The sequence below is a fragment of the Cherax quadricarinatus genome, chromosome 3 (assembly GCF_038502225.1).
Source record: "Cherax quadricarinatus isolate ZL_2023a chromosome 3, ASM3850222v1, whole genome shotgun sequence".
Classification (NCBI taxonomy): domain Eukaryota; kingdom Metazoa; phylum Arthropoda; class Malacostraca; order Decapoda; family Parastacidae; genus Cherax; species Cherax quadricarinatus.
The window spans coordinates 16774778-16790906 of NC_091294.1; the positions used below are offsets into that span (position 1 = coordinate 16774778).

General features: G+C 40.7%; 2 protein-coding genes across 4 annotated transcripts in view; one reads left to right on the forward strand and one right to left on the reverse strand.

The window, feature by feature from the left end:
• The window catches only part of LOC128684112 (organic cation transporter protein-like), a 664663-nt gene that overhangs the window by 563184 nt on the left and 85350 nt on the right, over positions 1-16129 (reverse strand). The window lies entirely within an intron of this gene.
• The window catches only part of LOC128706571 (protein mono-ADP-ribosyltransferase PARP12), a 189347-nt gene that overhangs the window by 145973 nt on the left and 27245 nt on the right, over positions 1-16129 (forward strand). The window contains exon 1 of one of the 3 annotated variants that reach the window (XM_053801505.2): positions 14125-14798. The exons of the other annotated variants lie outside the window; for them this stretch is intronic. The gene's annotated coding sequence lies outside the window, so the exon portion shown is untranslated. Of the gene's footprint in view, positions 1-14124; positions 14799-16129 lie in introns of those variants that run through there. 3 annotated transcript variants of the gene reach the window in all.

Consider the following 16129-nt stretch of genomic DNA (forward strand, 5'->3'; position numbering starts at 1 on the left):
TAGAAAGCAAGAGTAATATCAGAGGGGCCTGGAGACATGACTGATTAACAAAGAAAATGTTATTTTAGAGCCAGGAATGTCTGCATTGTTCATTCTGGACCTTATTTTGAAATTGTCATATTTTTTAGTTTTCATAAAATTGGCCAAATTGCAAATTTCTGACCACATTATTAAGTAGTTGAAATCGGTAAATGGGCAGTTTCTTGTACTCAATCGATAGAAAAAATGGAGTTCTAAAGAAATAGCTATGAGTTTGGGCGACAATGGAATTAGCCAAAAATAGGGCTCAAAGTGGGCGAAATCGCTGATTTGTAAACAGTGCCGAGGTCGCTAACTTCGCGAGAGCATAATTCCGTCAGTTTTCCATCAAATTTCGTTTTTTTGGTGTCATTACAATCGGGAAAAAGAGTGTCATTACAATCGGGAAAAGATTCTCTATCATTTCATAAGAAAAAATAATTTTTTTTTTTAAATTTTGCGACACCAGGAGACACCTCAGGATTGGGGGTTGCGACAGTCAAAGGGTTAATTTGATTTCCATTATTTCTTATGGGGAAAATTAATTCAGCTAACGATGAGCTTTCAGGAATGGATTAATATCGTTAGCTGAGGGTCCACTGTATAAGCAAGATATAACATTTTCACAATTTTAACATTAGCACCATACCTGGGATGAAAACCTACCACATTTCTAAGTGCTCTCAGCCTTTCTTTGTATTGGCGACAAAGTCTCGTTACAACAGGTCAAAGTTCATTTACGTCAGTATAACTTATCACCCTCCAATCACAGTTATGTAACAAAAAAAAAGGCACAATACCGTGACTGGAACAATACACACATAACCCGCACATAGAAGAGAGGAGCTTACGACGACGTTTCAGTCCGACTTGGACCATTTACAAAGTCACACTAACGAAAAGGAGAGCAGGATGGGTATATATAGGCAAGAGGTGTAGTAGTGGAGGTGGAAGGTAGTAGTGGAGAGGTAGTAAGGGAAGGAGGGGCCAGTCAAATACTAGGAAAGAGGAGCACTGCAAGGGAGCTAGGTACCCACAGAGGGTAAGAGCAAGAACAACAAAGGGGGGGAAAATAAATAAATAAAAGAAGGAACCAATACACAGGGCAGAAGAAAGACAACCCAAAGGAGAAAAAGGAAAGAGGAAAGGGGAAGAGGGAGAAGAAGAAAAAAGGAAGAATCAGGTTAGGTCATGGGTGTTCTAAAGTTTGAAGCATTTTACAATGTAGTGGGAAAGGAAGGCATCTACAGAGATGAAGCCAGGACTAAGATTCATACAAGGAAAGTTGTGTATTAGGGAGGATTCAACCAGACGGTGACTGTTAAAGTTGGAAGTAGGGAAGACAGATTTAGCAGAAGACCAGTCAATAGGATGGCTGTGATCTTTGACGTGACAGAAAAGAGCATTGTTAGTGTCGGCAAGCCTAACATTACATTTGTGCTCCCTAAGTCTGTCAGAAAGAGATCGGCCAGTTTCTCCAAAGTATTGAAGAGGACAGGAGGAACAAGAAATAGAGTAGACACCAGGACCATCTGTAGAGGGAGGAGAGGTATGAACGAGATTAGTGCGAATAGTGTTAGTCTGACGGAAAGTTAGAAAGACCGAAAATGTAGGGAAGGCAGAGAACAGAAGAGTTCCTCAGAGTAGAGAGTTTGGGAGAAGAAATTACGTTTAGCACGTGAGAAGGCAGAGTCTATGAAATGGGAAGGGTAGCCAAGACAGGAAAATGAATTATGAAGAGTGGAAATTTCTGATTAAAGGAACTGAGGATCACAAATGCGGAGAGCACAGAGAAAGAGGGAGATAAGAACACTTTTCTTGACAGAAGAAGCATGATAAGAAAAGTAGTGAATGTACATGCCACTGTGCATAGGCTTGTGGTAAACGGAAAAGGCAAAACCTGAATCTGAGCGGTGGACATGAACATCAAGAAAAGGAAACAAGGAATTAGATTCCCATCCAGCTTTAAACTTAATGGAAGAGGCAAGATTATTAAGAGCATCAAGAAATGGTTGGAAGAGACAAAAGAGTCATGAGGCCACAGAGCAAAGATATCATCTACACAGCAGAGCCAGAGTGAAGGGCGCACATTGATAGTAGGAAGAACAGTCTCGAAGTATTCCATGTAAAGATTAGCAAGGACAGGAGAGAGGAGAGCCCATAGTGACACCGAAGGTTTGAGAATAATATTTCCCTTGGAAGGAAAAGGAATTAGAGTCCACACAGAGGCAGATAAGATCAAGAAAGACATCAGTAGGTATAGGGAGATGAAGAAAACCTTAATTGGCCTTCTAAGAAAATCAAGGACATCATCAAGAGGGACACTGGTGAAGAGGGACTCAATGTCAAGGCTAAGCATCTTACAGGTTGGGAGAGAGCGAACCCATTCAATGAAGTCTTGAGAGTGACGGAGGTAGGCAGGAGAAAAAGTACCAAGAAAGGGAGTGAGGGTTTTGGCCAGCCAAGAAGCAAGAGAATATGAGGATATGATAGGACATAGAGGAATATCAAATTTATGGGTTTTGTGAAGGCCAAAGAAATAGGGCAGATAGGGACACATGACACGAAAACATTGAACAAGGCCAAAGTCAGAAGGACAGAGGTCAGAGAGAGTCCTTAGTTTCTTGTTAAAAGTTCTCTTGATGCGATCAAGAGGGTTGGAAATGAGAGGAGTGTAGGTACGTGAGTCAGAGAGCAAGACATCAGCTCTACAGAGGTAATCCTCGTGATCAAGGATAACTACCGAATTACCTTTGTCAGGAGACAGTATGACATTGTTGGTGTTGGATTTAAGAGAAGAAAGGGCAAGTTGGTAATGGCATGGAAGGTGGTGGTTCTTTGAAAACAGACTATCAAGAGCAGGAAGGAGAGCGCCACACAAGTTGGACAAGTCAGGAAGATTACGGGAATCAAAAGAGCTAATCAGGGCAATACCAGTGCAAGGGGTATTTGTGCACAATTATGTAGCCTATTTACCATGTTTCTTTACACCCCCTGAGTGGCAGCAAGCAGCAACAAGGCTGCTCCTATATCTTGCTGTCCCCTGGGCCTAAACGAACTCTAGTGATGGTCTAATTGCAAGTACTGCTGCAACAACATGCAAGGCACCTATAGTCAAATGAAAACTGATGGTGACGACAACAAAATGGACTAAATGTGACCAAAAGAGGGACCGGCATTCAAGTACCAGACCTGCTGCCAGACGCGAACCAGACAAGCAACGTTTTCCACTACATTGAAATAACTGACCTCCATATCAACTGCACAGTGTTCAATGAGAAGACAACATGAGAGAAAACCTAACAACAAAACTCCAAGGTAATGACAGGTCTGTAGGACTTTTTTTCCCTCAGTGCCAAATGAGGGAAGGAATTGAGCATTTAAACATGGCTGACTGGCATCTAAACACCAGCTTCTGCCAGACGTACAACTAGTGAAGTTCTCATCTATACTGACGTTCATCTGTACTGACAGTAGCATCATATCAACTGCGCCACCATCATATCACCTGTACCAGGGTTAACAAGAGTGAAACACAGGAGACATCATCAAATCTACAATACAAAACTCCAAGGAAACTATCATATAGTGATGGTTATCCCTCAGTGCCAATCGTGGGAAAGAAGTGAATAGTTAAACAGTTAAGGTTAATGTTTTAGTAGCTGACCTATATTCAGCTGAGCAGTGTACAGTGAGAGATTCATAGGAGAAAATGCCAAATCTTTCTATAAAACTCCAAGGAAAGTCAGGTTGTAGTGGCATTTTCTTCCCTCAGTGCTTTTAAAAATGGTTGAAACAGCAAACTAGGTCAGGCAGTCAACAACACAACGCAACTCTGATAAATGGAATTGAGGGGGATTTGGATGGGTAAAGCCATTGATTAATACTTTCTGGTCCTGCCACAGTGGAAATGAGTTAGAAGTGTAATAGGTGAAGCCAGAATGTGAAGTGAGGTGTGACATCGGGGTGTGAAATAAGGGGATAAGTGAAAGGGGTTTGTGAAGTAAAGGGATAAGTGAGGAGTGAAGAGGGTTTTGAAGTAGATACCATGAAATTTACTAGTAATCAGTGGTGACTGCTAGAGCAGCTACTAGGGTTTGCTAGGCAACTGGAAAAGCTAAATAAATATTGTTGTGTGTGATTAAAAGAGTGGAGTGAAAATGGCAGGCATTAGGGGGGTATAGGCTGCCATAATTATATTTATCTTTCTCCTGCAATTCTGTGAAGAAGGAAATCAGTCATGGGGGCTGGAAAAGGCGAATGGGGCAATAGCACCCTGGACAGTAAAAGCCCAACAGTTGCCATCCTACCAGAAACGTAAATGTCACTATCGCCGCAAGGTATGACAACACTGCATACCCAAACAAAAACAGTGGCACACAGCTCTTATAGTGGTGCTGTTAAGTGGTGATATCCAAACTAATCCAGGACCTCCAACTATTGTGCAGAGGCAAAACAGGCAGATAAGTGACAGTGATGATGATGGTCTAGTAGCTAGGAATGATAACCTTACCTCCATTTGTAATGCATACATAGGTCAATGTGAGACAATACAGCCATTCTTATCTCAAATACCACCAAACAGGTGCATACACTGCACTAAAGTACGAAAGAAGAACAGAAAAGACACCTTATGTAAAATGTGTTAAGGGGTGGGTGCATAATGGATGTATGTACAATTATAGTAATGGTGCCAGAAATCATTTTGTGTGTAACAAATGCACTTTGGCACAGTTACCCTTTAGCAATGATGACATTGATTTACCTAATTTTAATACAAATGACACATTGCCATACATTGATGATTAAAATTGTTTTATGAAAACAGGCCTTCACTTCATTCATGTCAACACAAGATCACTTTTTCCAAAATTGGCAGAGATTAGGATTTTAGCTAACAGAACTAGGGCTGCAGTTATATCCATCTCTGAATCATGGTTGGATGATACGGTGACTGACGACAAGGTCAAAATAGAAGGTTACAATATAAAACACTTAGATAGAAACAGACAAGGTGGTGGGGTATGTGCCTACATAAGAAATGACTTACCTTACAACCCAAGACCTGATTTAAATAACAATAAACTGGAGATTCTATGGTTTGAAGTGCTGCTTCACAAGACCAAACCCATCTTAGTACGAACTAGTTACCGCCCTCCCGCCCATGACAAGTTCTTAAAAGACTTTTCCAGAGTCTTGTCCAGACTTGAAAACAATTGTGAGACAGTAATACAGTGGACCCCCGGTTAACGATTTTAATCCGTGCAAGAGGGCTCATCGTTATGCGAAATAATCGTTATGCGAATTAATTTTCCCCATAAGAAATAATGGAAATAAAATTAATCCGTGCAAGACGCCCAAAAGTATGAAAAAAAATTTTTTTTACCACATGAAATGTTAATTTTAATACACACAAACTGAAAAAGGCATGCACAATTACATGACACTTACTTTTATTGAAGATCTGGTGATGATTGATGGGATGGGAGGAGGGGAGAGCATTATCTTCTTACTGTTTAGAAGGAGAATCCCCTTCCATTAGGACTTGAGGTAGCAAGTCCTTTTCTGGGGTTACTTCCCTTCTTCTTTTAATGCCACTAGGACCAGCTTCAGAGTCACTGGACCTCTGTCGCACAACAAATCTGTCCATAGAGCTCTGTACCTCCCGTTTCTTCAAGACTTTCCTAAAATGGGCCATAACATTGTCATTGAAATAGTCACAAGCACGGCTTGCAACAGCTGTGTCAGGGTGATTTTCATCTATAAAGGTTTGCAGTTCAAACCACTCTGCACACATTTCCTTAATCTTTGAAGTAGGCACAATGGATTCCACAACTGGCATAGGCTTCTCAGGGTTAGCCCCAAACCCTTCAAAATCTTTCTTAATTTCCATACTAATTCTCACCCTTTTTACCACAGGGTTGGCACTAGAAGCTTTCTTGGGGCCCATGGTCACTTATTTTCCAGAAACACCACCGAAAACACTGTAATAATACGAAATATTCCGAGTGTATGCTTGGATGTTACCGCGGAGGCTGGCTGGTAAACAATGGGACGGCCGGCACATGTGAGGGCACATTGGACGCGTCTCGGACGAAAATCGGTATGCGGGTTTTTAATCGGTATGCGGGGCAAAAATTTTGCGATAAAAGTAATCGTTATGCGGAAAAATCGCTATGCGATGCCATCGTTATGCGGGGGTCCACTGTACTGGGAGACTTCAATATCTGTTTTCAGCAGCAAAATAACGGGCTAGGTTTAAGTAGTTACACTCAACTAATTAATACATCAACCTGGATCACAGTTCTCAGCCACCCTAACTGACCACATACACGTACTTTGTAACCGCTCTGAGAACATTAGTCAATCAGGCGCCATTACCACAGGCCTTAGATATCATTTCATCATTTACTGCGCCAGGAAAATCACTAGGAATAGGATAGGCCTACACAGGACAATAAAACTGAGGTCAACTAGAAACTACAGTAAAGAAACACTGGTAAATAGGCTGCATAATTGTGACTAGACAGTGATAACAAGTTGCACGGACGTAAATGATGCCTTGGAAAAATTCAAAACAGTGTTCACTGCCATCCTTGATAATACTGCACCAGTTAAAGAGGTTAGGATTAAACAGAGAACCGAACAATGGACGACTGGAGTTTACCTGGAGAGAGTTCTGGGGGTCAACGCCCCCGCGGCCCGGTCTGTGACCAGGCCTCCTGGTGGATCAGAGCCTGATCAACCAGGCTGTTACTGCTGGCTGCATGCAATTCAATGTACGAGCCACAGCCCGGCTGGTAAGGTACCGACTTTAGGTGCTTCTCCAGTGCCTGCTTGAAGACAGCCAGGGGTCTATTGGTAATCCCGCTTATATATGCTGGGAGGCAGTTGAACAGTCTCGGGCCCCTGACACTAATTATATTGTCTCTTATCGTGCTAGTGACACCCCTGCTTTTCATTGGGGGATGTTGCATCGTCTGCCGAGTCTCTTGGTTTCATTGTGAGTGATTTTCGTGTGCAAGTTCAGTACTAGTCCCTCAAGGATTTTCCAGGTGTATATAATCATGTATTTCTCCCACCTGCATTCCAGGGAGCACAGGTTCAGGAACTTCAAGCGCTCCCAGTAATTGAGGTGTTTTATTTCCGTTATGCGCGCCATGAAGGTTCTCTGTGCATTTTCTAGGTCAGCGTTTTCACCTGCCTTGAAAGGTGCTGTTACTGTGCAGCAATATTCCAGCATAGATAGAACAAGCGACCTGAAGTGTGTCATCATGGGCTTGGCATCCCTAGTTTTGAAGGTTCTCATTATCCATCCTGTCATTTTTCTAGCAGATGCGACTGATACAATGTTATGGTCCTTGAAGGTGAGATCCTCCAACATGATCACTTCCAGGTCTTTGACGTTGGTTTTTCACTCTATTTTGTGGAAGAAATTTGTTTTATACTCTGATGAGGTTTTAATTTCCTCATGTTTACCATATCGGAGTAATTTAAATTTCTCATCGTTGAACTTCATATTGTTTTCTGCAGCCCACTGAAAGATTTGGTTGATGTCCGCCTGGAGCCTTGCAGTGTCTGCAATGGAAGACACTGTCATGCAGATTCGGGTGTCATCTGCAAAGGAAGACACGGTGCTGTGGCTGACATCCTTGTCTATGTCAGATATGAAGATGAGAAACAAGATGGGAGCGAGTACTGTGCCTTGACTAACAGAGCTTTTCACCGTAGCCACCTCAGACTTTACTCTGTTGACTACTACTCTTGGTGTTCTGTTTGTGAGGAAATTATAGATCCATCTACCAACTTTTCCTGTTATTCCTTTAGCACGCATTTTGTGCGCTATTACGCCATGGTCACACTTGTCGAAGGCTTTTGCAAAGTCTGTATATATTACATCTGCATTCATTTTGTCTTCTAGTGCATCTAGGACCTTGTCATAGTGATCCAGTAGCTGAGACAGACAGGAGCGACCTGCTCTAAATCCATGTTGACCTGGGTTGTGTAATTGATGGGTATCTAGATGGGTGGCGATCTTGCTTCTTAGGACCCTTTCAAAGATTTTTATGATATGGGATGTTAGTGCTATCGGTCTGTAGTTCTTTGCTATAGCTTTACTGCCCCCTTTGTTGAGTGGTGCTATGTCTGTTGTTTGTAGTAACTGTGGGACGACCCTCGTGTCCATGCTCCCTCTTCATAGGATGGTAAAAGCTCATGATAGGGGCTTCTTGCAGTTCTTGATGAACACGGAGTTCCATGAGTCTGGCCCTGGGGCAAAGTGCATGGGCACATCATTTATCGCCTGTTCCAAGTCATTTGGCATCAGGATAATATCAGATAGGCTTGTGTTAACCAAATTCTGTGGCTCTCTCATAAAAAATTCATTTTGATCTTCGACTCTCAGTCTGGTTAGCGGCTTGCTAAAAACTGAATCATATTGGGACTTAAGTAGCTCACTCATTTCCTTGCTGTCATCTGTGTAGGACCCATCTTGTTTAAGTAGGGGCCCAATACTGGATGTTGTTCTCGACTTTGATCTGGTGTAAGAAAAGAAATACATACTTTGGGTTTCTTTCGATTTCATTTATGGCTTTTAGTTCTTCCCGCGATTCCTGACTCCTATAAGATTCCTTTAGCTTAAGTTTGATGTTTGCTATTTCTCTGACCAGTGACTCCCTACGCATTTCAGATATATTCATCCTCTTTTAGCTGCTCTGTTAATCTTTTCCGTCACCTGTAAAGGGAGCGCCTGTCTCTTTCTATTTTACATCTACTCCTCCTTTTTCTTAAAGGAATAAGCCTTGAGCATACATCGAGTGCCACCGAGTTAATCTGTTCTAGGCATAAGTTGGGGGTCTGTGTTTCTTAGTCTATCTTCCCAGCTTATATCATTTAGGACTTGGTTTACTTGGTCCCACTTTATGTGCTTGTTATTGAAGTTGAATTTGGTGAAGGCTCCCTCGTGACTAATCTCATTTTGTCGGTCTGGGGCTCTGCGCATACATGTCTGAACCTCGATTATGTTGTGATCAGAGTATATTGTTTTTGATATGGTGACATTTTGTATCAGATCATCATTATTAGTGATGATGAGGTCTAGTGTATTCTCCAGTCTAGTAGGCTCTATTATTTGCTGGTTTAAGTTGAATTTTGTGCAGAGATTTAAAAGCTCGTGTGTGTGTGAGTTCTCGTCAGAGGTGCCTTGTGGTGTTATCACTGCAACAAACATTATTTGCTATATTCCTCCATTTTAGGTGCCTCAAGTTGGAATCCCCCTGGAGCAAGATGTTGGGGGCAGTAGCTGGCAGATGTTCCAGACAGTAGTCAATTTTTAACAGCTGTTCCTGGAATTGCTGGGACGTTGCATCCGGAGGCTTGTAGACTACCACAATGACTAGGTTTTGGTTCTCGATTTTTACTGCTAAAACTTCCACTACATCATTTGAGGCATTAAGCAGTTCTGTGCAAACAAGTGACTGTGCAATATACAGGCCAACCCCCCCCCCTTTTGCCTGTTCACTCTGTCGCATCTGTATAGGTTGTAACCTGGGATCCATATTTCATTGTCAAAGTGATCCTTTATGTGGGTCTCTGTGAAAGCCGTGAACATTGCATTTGCATCTGCAAGCAGTCCACGGATGAAAGGTATTTTGTTGTTCATTGCTGGCTTTAGACCCTGTATATTTGCAAGGAAGAATGTCATCAGACTGGTGGTATTGGTGGTACTGGGTGGGACTTTTTTTCCAGCACTAGTATCTGTATCTGTTGGTTTGGAGTGGAGGCCATCGACTGTGGTTCCACTCCAGAAATGACTGGATTTGGTGTATGATTTCTGCCATTTCCTGCCAGTTTTTTTTTACCTTCCTGGCACTAAAATACCTCTCTCTCTTGAGTGGCTGTGGCTACCCAGGTTTTCCCATGGCCTGAGATATTAGATAATATAAAATTCAGAGATCAGTTGCTAAAAAGATTTAAAACAAACAGACAGGATATTGCAACACCAATGAATTCCAAAGGGTGAGGAACAGAGTACAGAGACTTTTAAAAGGAGCAAAGGCAAAAGACTATTCCTCAAAAATTGAAGAGTATAAGCATAACCCCAGAAAGCTCTGGCAACAACTAAAACAGTTGGGATACAGTCATAAACCAGTAGATAGGTCTAACATAGTACTCACTATCGATAATGAGGTATGCCGCGAAACAACTAAGGTGGCAAATTGTTTTAATTCCTACTACACATCTGTCACATCAACACTAGTAAGTTAACTACCAGCTGCATCAAATACCTTTAACACAGACTCAGATAAGTTTCAAACACACTATACCAATGAAGGGGTAACCCCAAACGGTTGTCAACTAGTAAGTGTATCTTGACTTTATTCAAAAAGAACTAAGCAGGTTAAACCCCACTAAGACCACTGGCCCGGATAACATCCCGTCTAAGTTCCTAAAAGACGGTGCTTCTGAATTGTCAATCCCTACTGCTCACATAATAAATTTGTCCATCACCACTAATAATATACCAGAGGGGTTCAAGGAGGCCAGAGTTACTCCTCTCTTCAAGAAAAAAAAGTAGGTCTGATGTAAGCAACTATAGACCTGTTAGTATACTCAGTGTAATATCCAAAATTCTAGAGAAGGCGGTGTACTGTCAAGTAGTTAAGTACTTTAATGACAGCAACATTCTCCATACACAAATAACCCGCACATAAAAGAGAGAAGCTTACGACGACGTTTTGGTCCGACTTGGACCATTTACAAAGTCACACTGGTCAAATGGTCCAAGTCGGACCGAAACATCGTCGTAAGCTTCTCTCTTTTATGTGCGGGTTATTTGTGTATCATTCCAGTCACAGTATTGTGCCTTTTTTTGTTATATTAACATTCTCCATAGTTATCAATCAGGCTTTAGAAGATCTTACTCAACCGACACCTCCCTAATTAATCTGATGGATTACATGAGAACTGAAATGTCAATGGGGAACCTCATAGGTATGGTAACCTTAGACCTGCAAAAGGCCTTCTATACTGTCAACCACAATACATTATGTAAGAAACTTCAAGCTATCAGTATAAGTTCTGTAAACTGGTTTAAGTCCTACCTTAGCAACAGGAGACAAATTGTCAAAATCAACAAAACTGAATCAGAACCCCTGCTGATAGCATGTGGAGTTCCCCAAGGTAGTATTCTGGGTCCCTTATTATTCCTATGCTGTGTTAACAACATGCCTATCAGTGTCAAGTGCAAACTCCTACTGTATTCAGATGACAGTGCTCTGTTAGTGTCAGGTAAAGACCCACAAGATATAGCTAATGTATTAACAGTGGAACTGGAGTCCTGCAGCAAATAGTTACTAGACAACAAACTATCATTACACCTAGGGAAAACTGAAGCCAGGGTAAATAGTTTTAATGTCCAGTGTAATGGGGAGCCCATCGCTTCAGTTTCCTCAGTAAAATACTATCTGGGAATCCCCTTTGACCCATGCAATCAGGAGAATTGATAGGGAACAGTGTAGTAAAGAAAGCGAATGTCCAACTGAAATTCCTCTATAGACAAGCACAGTGTCTACCTACTGAGGATTGCAGGACCCTATGTCTAGCCCTTATACAATGTTATATGGATTGTGCGTGCTCTTCATGTTACTCTGCCTTGACAAAAAAACTGAAAGATAGACTGCAAATCACCCAGAACAAGATGGTATGATTCATCCTGGACCTAGGTCCAAGAGAGCATGTAGGCCAGGATGAATTACAATGGTTGGATATGCTGAATGCTGAAGACAGAGTAAAAGAACTGAAACTAAATCATTTTTGTAAAATTGCTCATAAACAGTGTTCAGAATATCTTGCTGTTAATATTGTCAAGGCTGAGAACCGAAGTAGTCATAGTATTAGGGGAGAGCACAAGTTTGTAGTACCCACAGTCAGTGGCCAGGCTTCAAACACCTTTTATTGTACAGCAATAAAGGAATGGAACAGACTGCCTGCACATGTCAGAGCCAGTCATAGCATGAACCAGTTCAAGAAGAGTGCCAAAAGGTGCCTGATGAATGCAGCTACAGAAAGGGAGGGGAATGATTTATTATTTTTTTTAGCTAACATGCATGCAATTTTACCTTTTTCCTAGTAATGACCCTTGTATTGTAGATAGTCTTAATGACCCTCATGTAGTAGATGGTCTTAAAAGTATGATAATAAGATGTTATCTCTTTTATAAAATAATAAGATATTACCACCTTTATAATATAATAATAAGGTAAAAGGACCCCAATGTTAATAAGTCACTGACTTTTTTGGGTTATCCTAGGTACTTTACACATATCAATCAATCAATCAAGTTTATTCTCTATAAAGATTACAATGCGGAGTTTACAGGTTTTGGATATTGTGTGGTTTACAGGTTATAAAATACTAATTACAGAGGGGACCACTAGGACACCTAGCATGGCTAGGCATTTTGGGCAGACTTATATTAATTCTTAACTCTAAATTATTACAGATTATGGAGTAAGTTGGTATTAAGGCTATGTGACTACATTATGGTTTGTGAGTTTAGCAATGTGATTGCTTTTGTTTTGGCACAATACACAGGTTCTATATTGATGTATCACAGGCAAACTTATGACTAGTTAGGATTCATTATTTTATGATTAAGATTCGTATTTCTGTGATTATAGTCAAATGGGTGAGTGAGCGAAAGTGTGAACCACCAGGTGGTTTTCATGTAGTTAGTTGTTGGGGTGTATCAGGGAGATAAAATGTTGTCTAACGGTAGTTTTGAAAGTGATGAATATGTCTGCAGGTCTAGAGTTTTCAGGTAGGGTGTTCCAGATTTTAGGCCCTTTGACGTGCATTGAATTTTTGTAAAGGTTTAGTCGGACACGGGGAATGTCATAGAGATGTTTGTGTCTGGTGTTATGCCTGTGGGTTCTGTCACAACTATCAAGAAAGCGTTTTAGGTCAAGGTTAATATTGGAATTTAAGGTCCTGTAGATATAGATTGCACAGTAGTAAGTGTGGATGTACTGAACAGGGAGTAAGTTTAGATCTATGAAGAGTGGGGGGGGGGGTGTATGCTAATCTATGTAACTGTATTTGTGTATACCTGAATAAACTTAGTTGTAGCTTCTAGTTGACCTCATTTTTATTGTCCTGTGTAGGCCTATTCATTCTCTGATTTTCCGGTGCATACACAACTAATGGTATCAGAACGATTACAAAGTATGTGGTCGAGTATGTTGGCTGACAACTGTACTGTCAGCCAACATACTCGACCACATACTAAAAGTTATTTACACTAGTTACATAGCCCGTCATTTTGCTGCTGATAATAGGTACTGAAATCTTCCAGTATTATTGTCTCACAATTGTGGACAAGACTCTCGAAAAGTTTTCCAAGAGCTATTCATGGGTGGGAGGTCAGTAACTAGTTTCTACTAGGACCCCAATGGAAATAAGTCAGTCTGACTTTTTTGGGTTATCCCAGGTTCTCTACACATATGCTGCTATGTATGATAATTCTATGTAACTGTACTTGTGTATACCTGAATATTATTATTATAATAAAAAAGAAGCGCTAAGCCACAAGGACTATACAGCATATACCTGAATAAACTTACTTACTTACTTAGGAAAGATTTGGTCTTGTCCAGCAACACCAAAAAGAAAATAGTTTGTTGTGATGCAAATCGGGTCTTGGGTTGTAAGACAGATGTCTGTGGCAGTTAAAACACCAATAACACAACCATGCACTGTCACACGGTACATAAGTTTATTAGTAAAACAGTTTTGCCAATGGGTGTTTCAAGTAGCAAAACACAGCTCTTGAGTTTGCAACAGCTGACTCATTACAGTAGATAAATATAAGAATACCGAGTTATAGATAAGACATAAAAATAGTAATTGGAAACTGTTCTGAGTTCACCTGACTATAATATGCAGTATGGTCACCTGAATAACGTTTTCTTTTTTGTGTGTGCTTATCATATACAACAGTTTTTAGTTTATTATCTTATTATGCACTTTGCTTGTATTGCAAGTTATTCACGGATATAAACAATAAAGGGATAATGAGTATAAAAACATTATTATGCTATTATTTGCAATTACCATTAAAAATTATCACATGTATATATACCTAATTATACAGACTAATAGTCATCTCATTGCTGTGCACGAAGAAAGCGACAAATTTAATCCTGGAGAATATTAAGCGAGCATTATGAGACTATGAACCTGTGTTGTTCCTGTCCAGTGTTGATAATACTGACAACCTGGGTGCTGTATCTAGCAGTGTAACTACGTGCATCACTGTAGCAGCGGCGTCACTCTACGTGTATCAGTGAACCAACTCCACTGCTCTCAACTCCTCCATTCCCCAACATAGCAGTCGTCAGCAGAAACAACCGCTAGGTAAATTACGCTATCCTGAAGGAGCTCTACTACAGCACGTATCCTGAAGGAGCTCTACTACAGCACGTATCCTGAAGGAGCTCTACTACAGCACGTATCCTGAAGGAGCTCTACTACAGCACGTATCCTGAAGGAGCTCTACTACAGCACGTATCCTGAAGGAGCTCTACTACAGCACGTATCCCGAAGGAGCTCTACTACAGCACGTATCCCGAAGGAGCTCTACTACAGCACGTATCCCGAAGGAGCTCTACTACAGCACGTATCCTGAAGGAGCTCTACTACAGCACGTATCCTGAAGGAGCTCTACTACAGCACGTATCCTGAAGGAGCTCTACTACAGCACGTATCCTGAAGGAGCTCAAGTATGGCACTAATGTGTTTAATTTTGATAATGTAAAGATTAGTGGGCGAGGAAAAATTAGTTAAGTGAAGATTTTCGTAGCATCACATAGTTTTATATTATATATCTTTGTAACGTAGTTTTACATTATCTTTGTAACGTAGTTTTACATTATCTTTGTAACGTAGTTTTACATTAGTGCCGGAAATGCCCTGGCATGATAGTGACTCTTTGTACTTAACAAATCAAAATTGTAATTACACGTAGTCACCTCTGCAAAGAAATAAAATCTTTATTTATACTTTTTATGTATCGTTGTATAGTAAATGGAAGAACCCACAGTTATGCAATGCATTTCAGACTTGATATTTGGTTATTTATTTATTTATATTTGTAATTAAAAAAGTGTGTTAATTTAGGTACAGTTTTATGCCATTTGTTTTTTTTACAATTCCTAAGATAATATAAGATTTCGTTCGGATTTTTAACCCCGGAGGGTTAGCCACCCAGGATAACCCAAGAAAATCAGTGCGTCATCGAGGACTGTCTAACTTATTTACATTGGGGTCCTTAATCTTGTCCCCCAGGATGCGACCCACACCAGTCGACTAACACCCAGGTACCTAGGTGAACAGGACAACAGGTGTAAGGAAACGTGTCGAAATGTTTCCACCCGCCGGGAATCAAACCCGGGCCCTCCGTGTGTGAAGCGGGAGCTTTAGCCACCAGGCCACCGGCCACACTACTACATAGTAACATATGTGGAAGTTACCTAAAATAATGCCAAAAAAGTCATTGACTTGATATTACAAGGACACTAATGGAATTAAGTCACTTTGTCAGACTTTTTTGGGGGATATCCTGGGAAATGTTATTATGTATGATAGTTTTAGTCACCCAAATTTGTTTAACTGTATACTTGTGTGTACCTTTACCTAAATAAATGTACTCAGTTACTAACTGTACAAACTTTAGCATTAAACTTAATTTAACAACTTAATTATGCTAGTAAATATCCTGGACCTGGGTCCAGGAGAACACGTAGGCCAGGATGAATTACAGCAACGGAAATTGCTGAATGTTGAGGATAAGATGCAACAGCTAAAACTAAATCATATTTATAGAATGGTAACAGTCTCAGTGTCCGGAATATCATGATGTAAATTTTGTCAAAGTTAGGAACCAAAACCAGTATGGTACTAGGGGAAGTGAACATAATTTTGTAGTACCTACAGGCCTCAAACCCCTTTTATTATACACCAGTAAAGGAGTGGAATAGATTGCCTGAACATGTCAAGGTCATTCTTAGCATGAACCAGTTCGGGAAGAGGAAAGCAGTCTGGCATGGGCAAG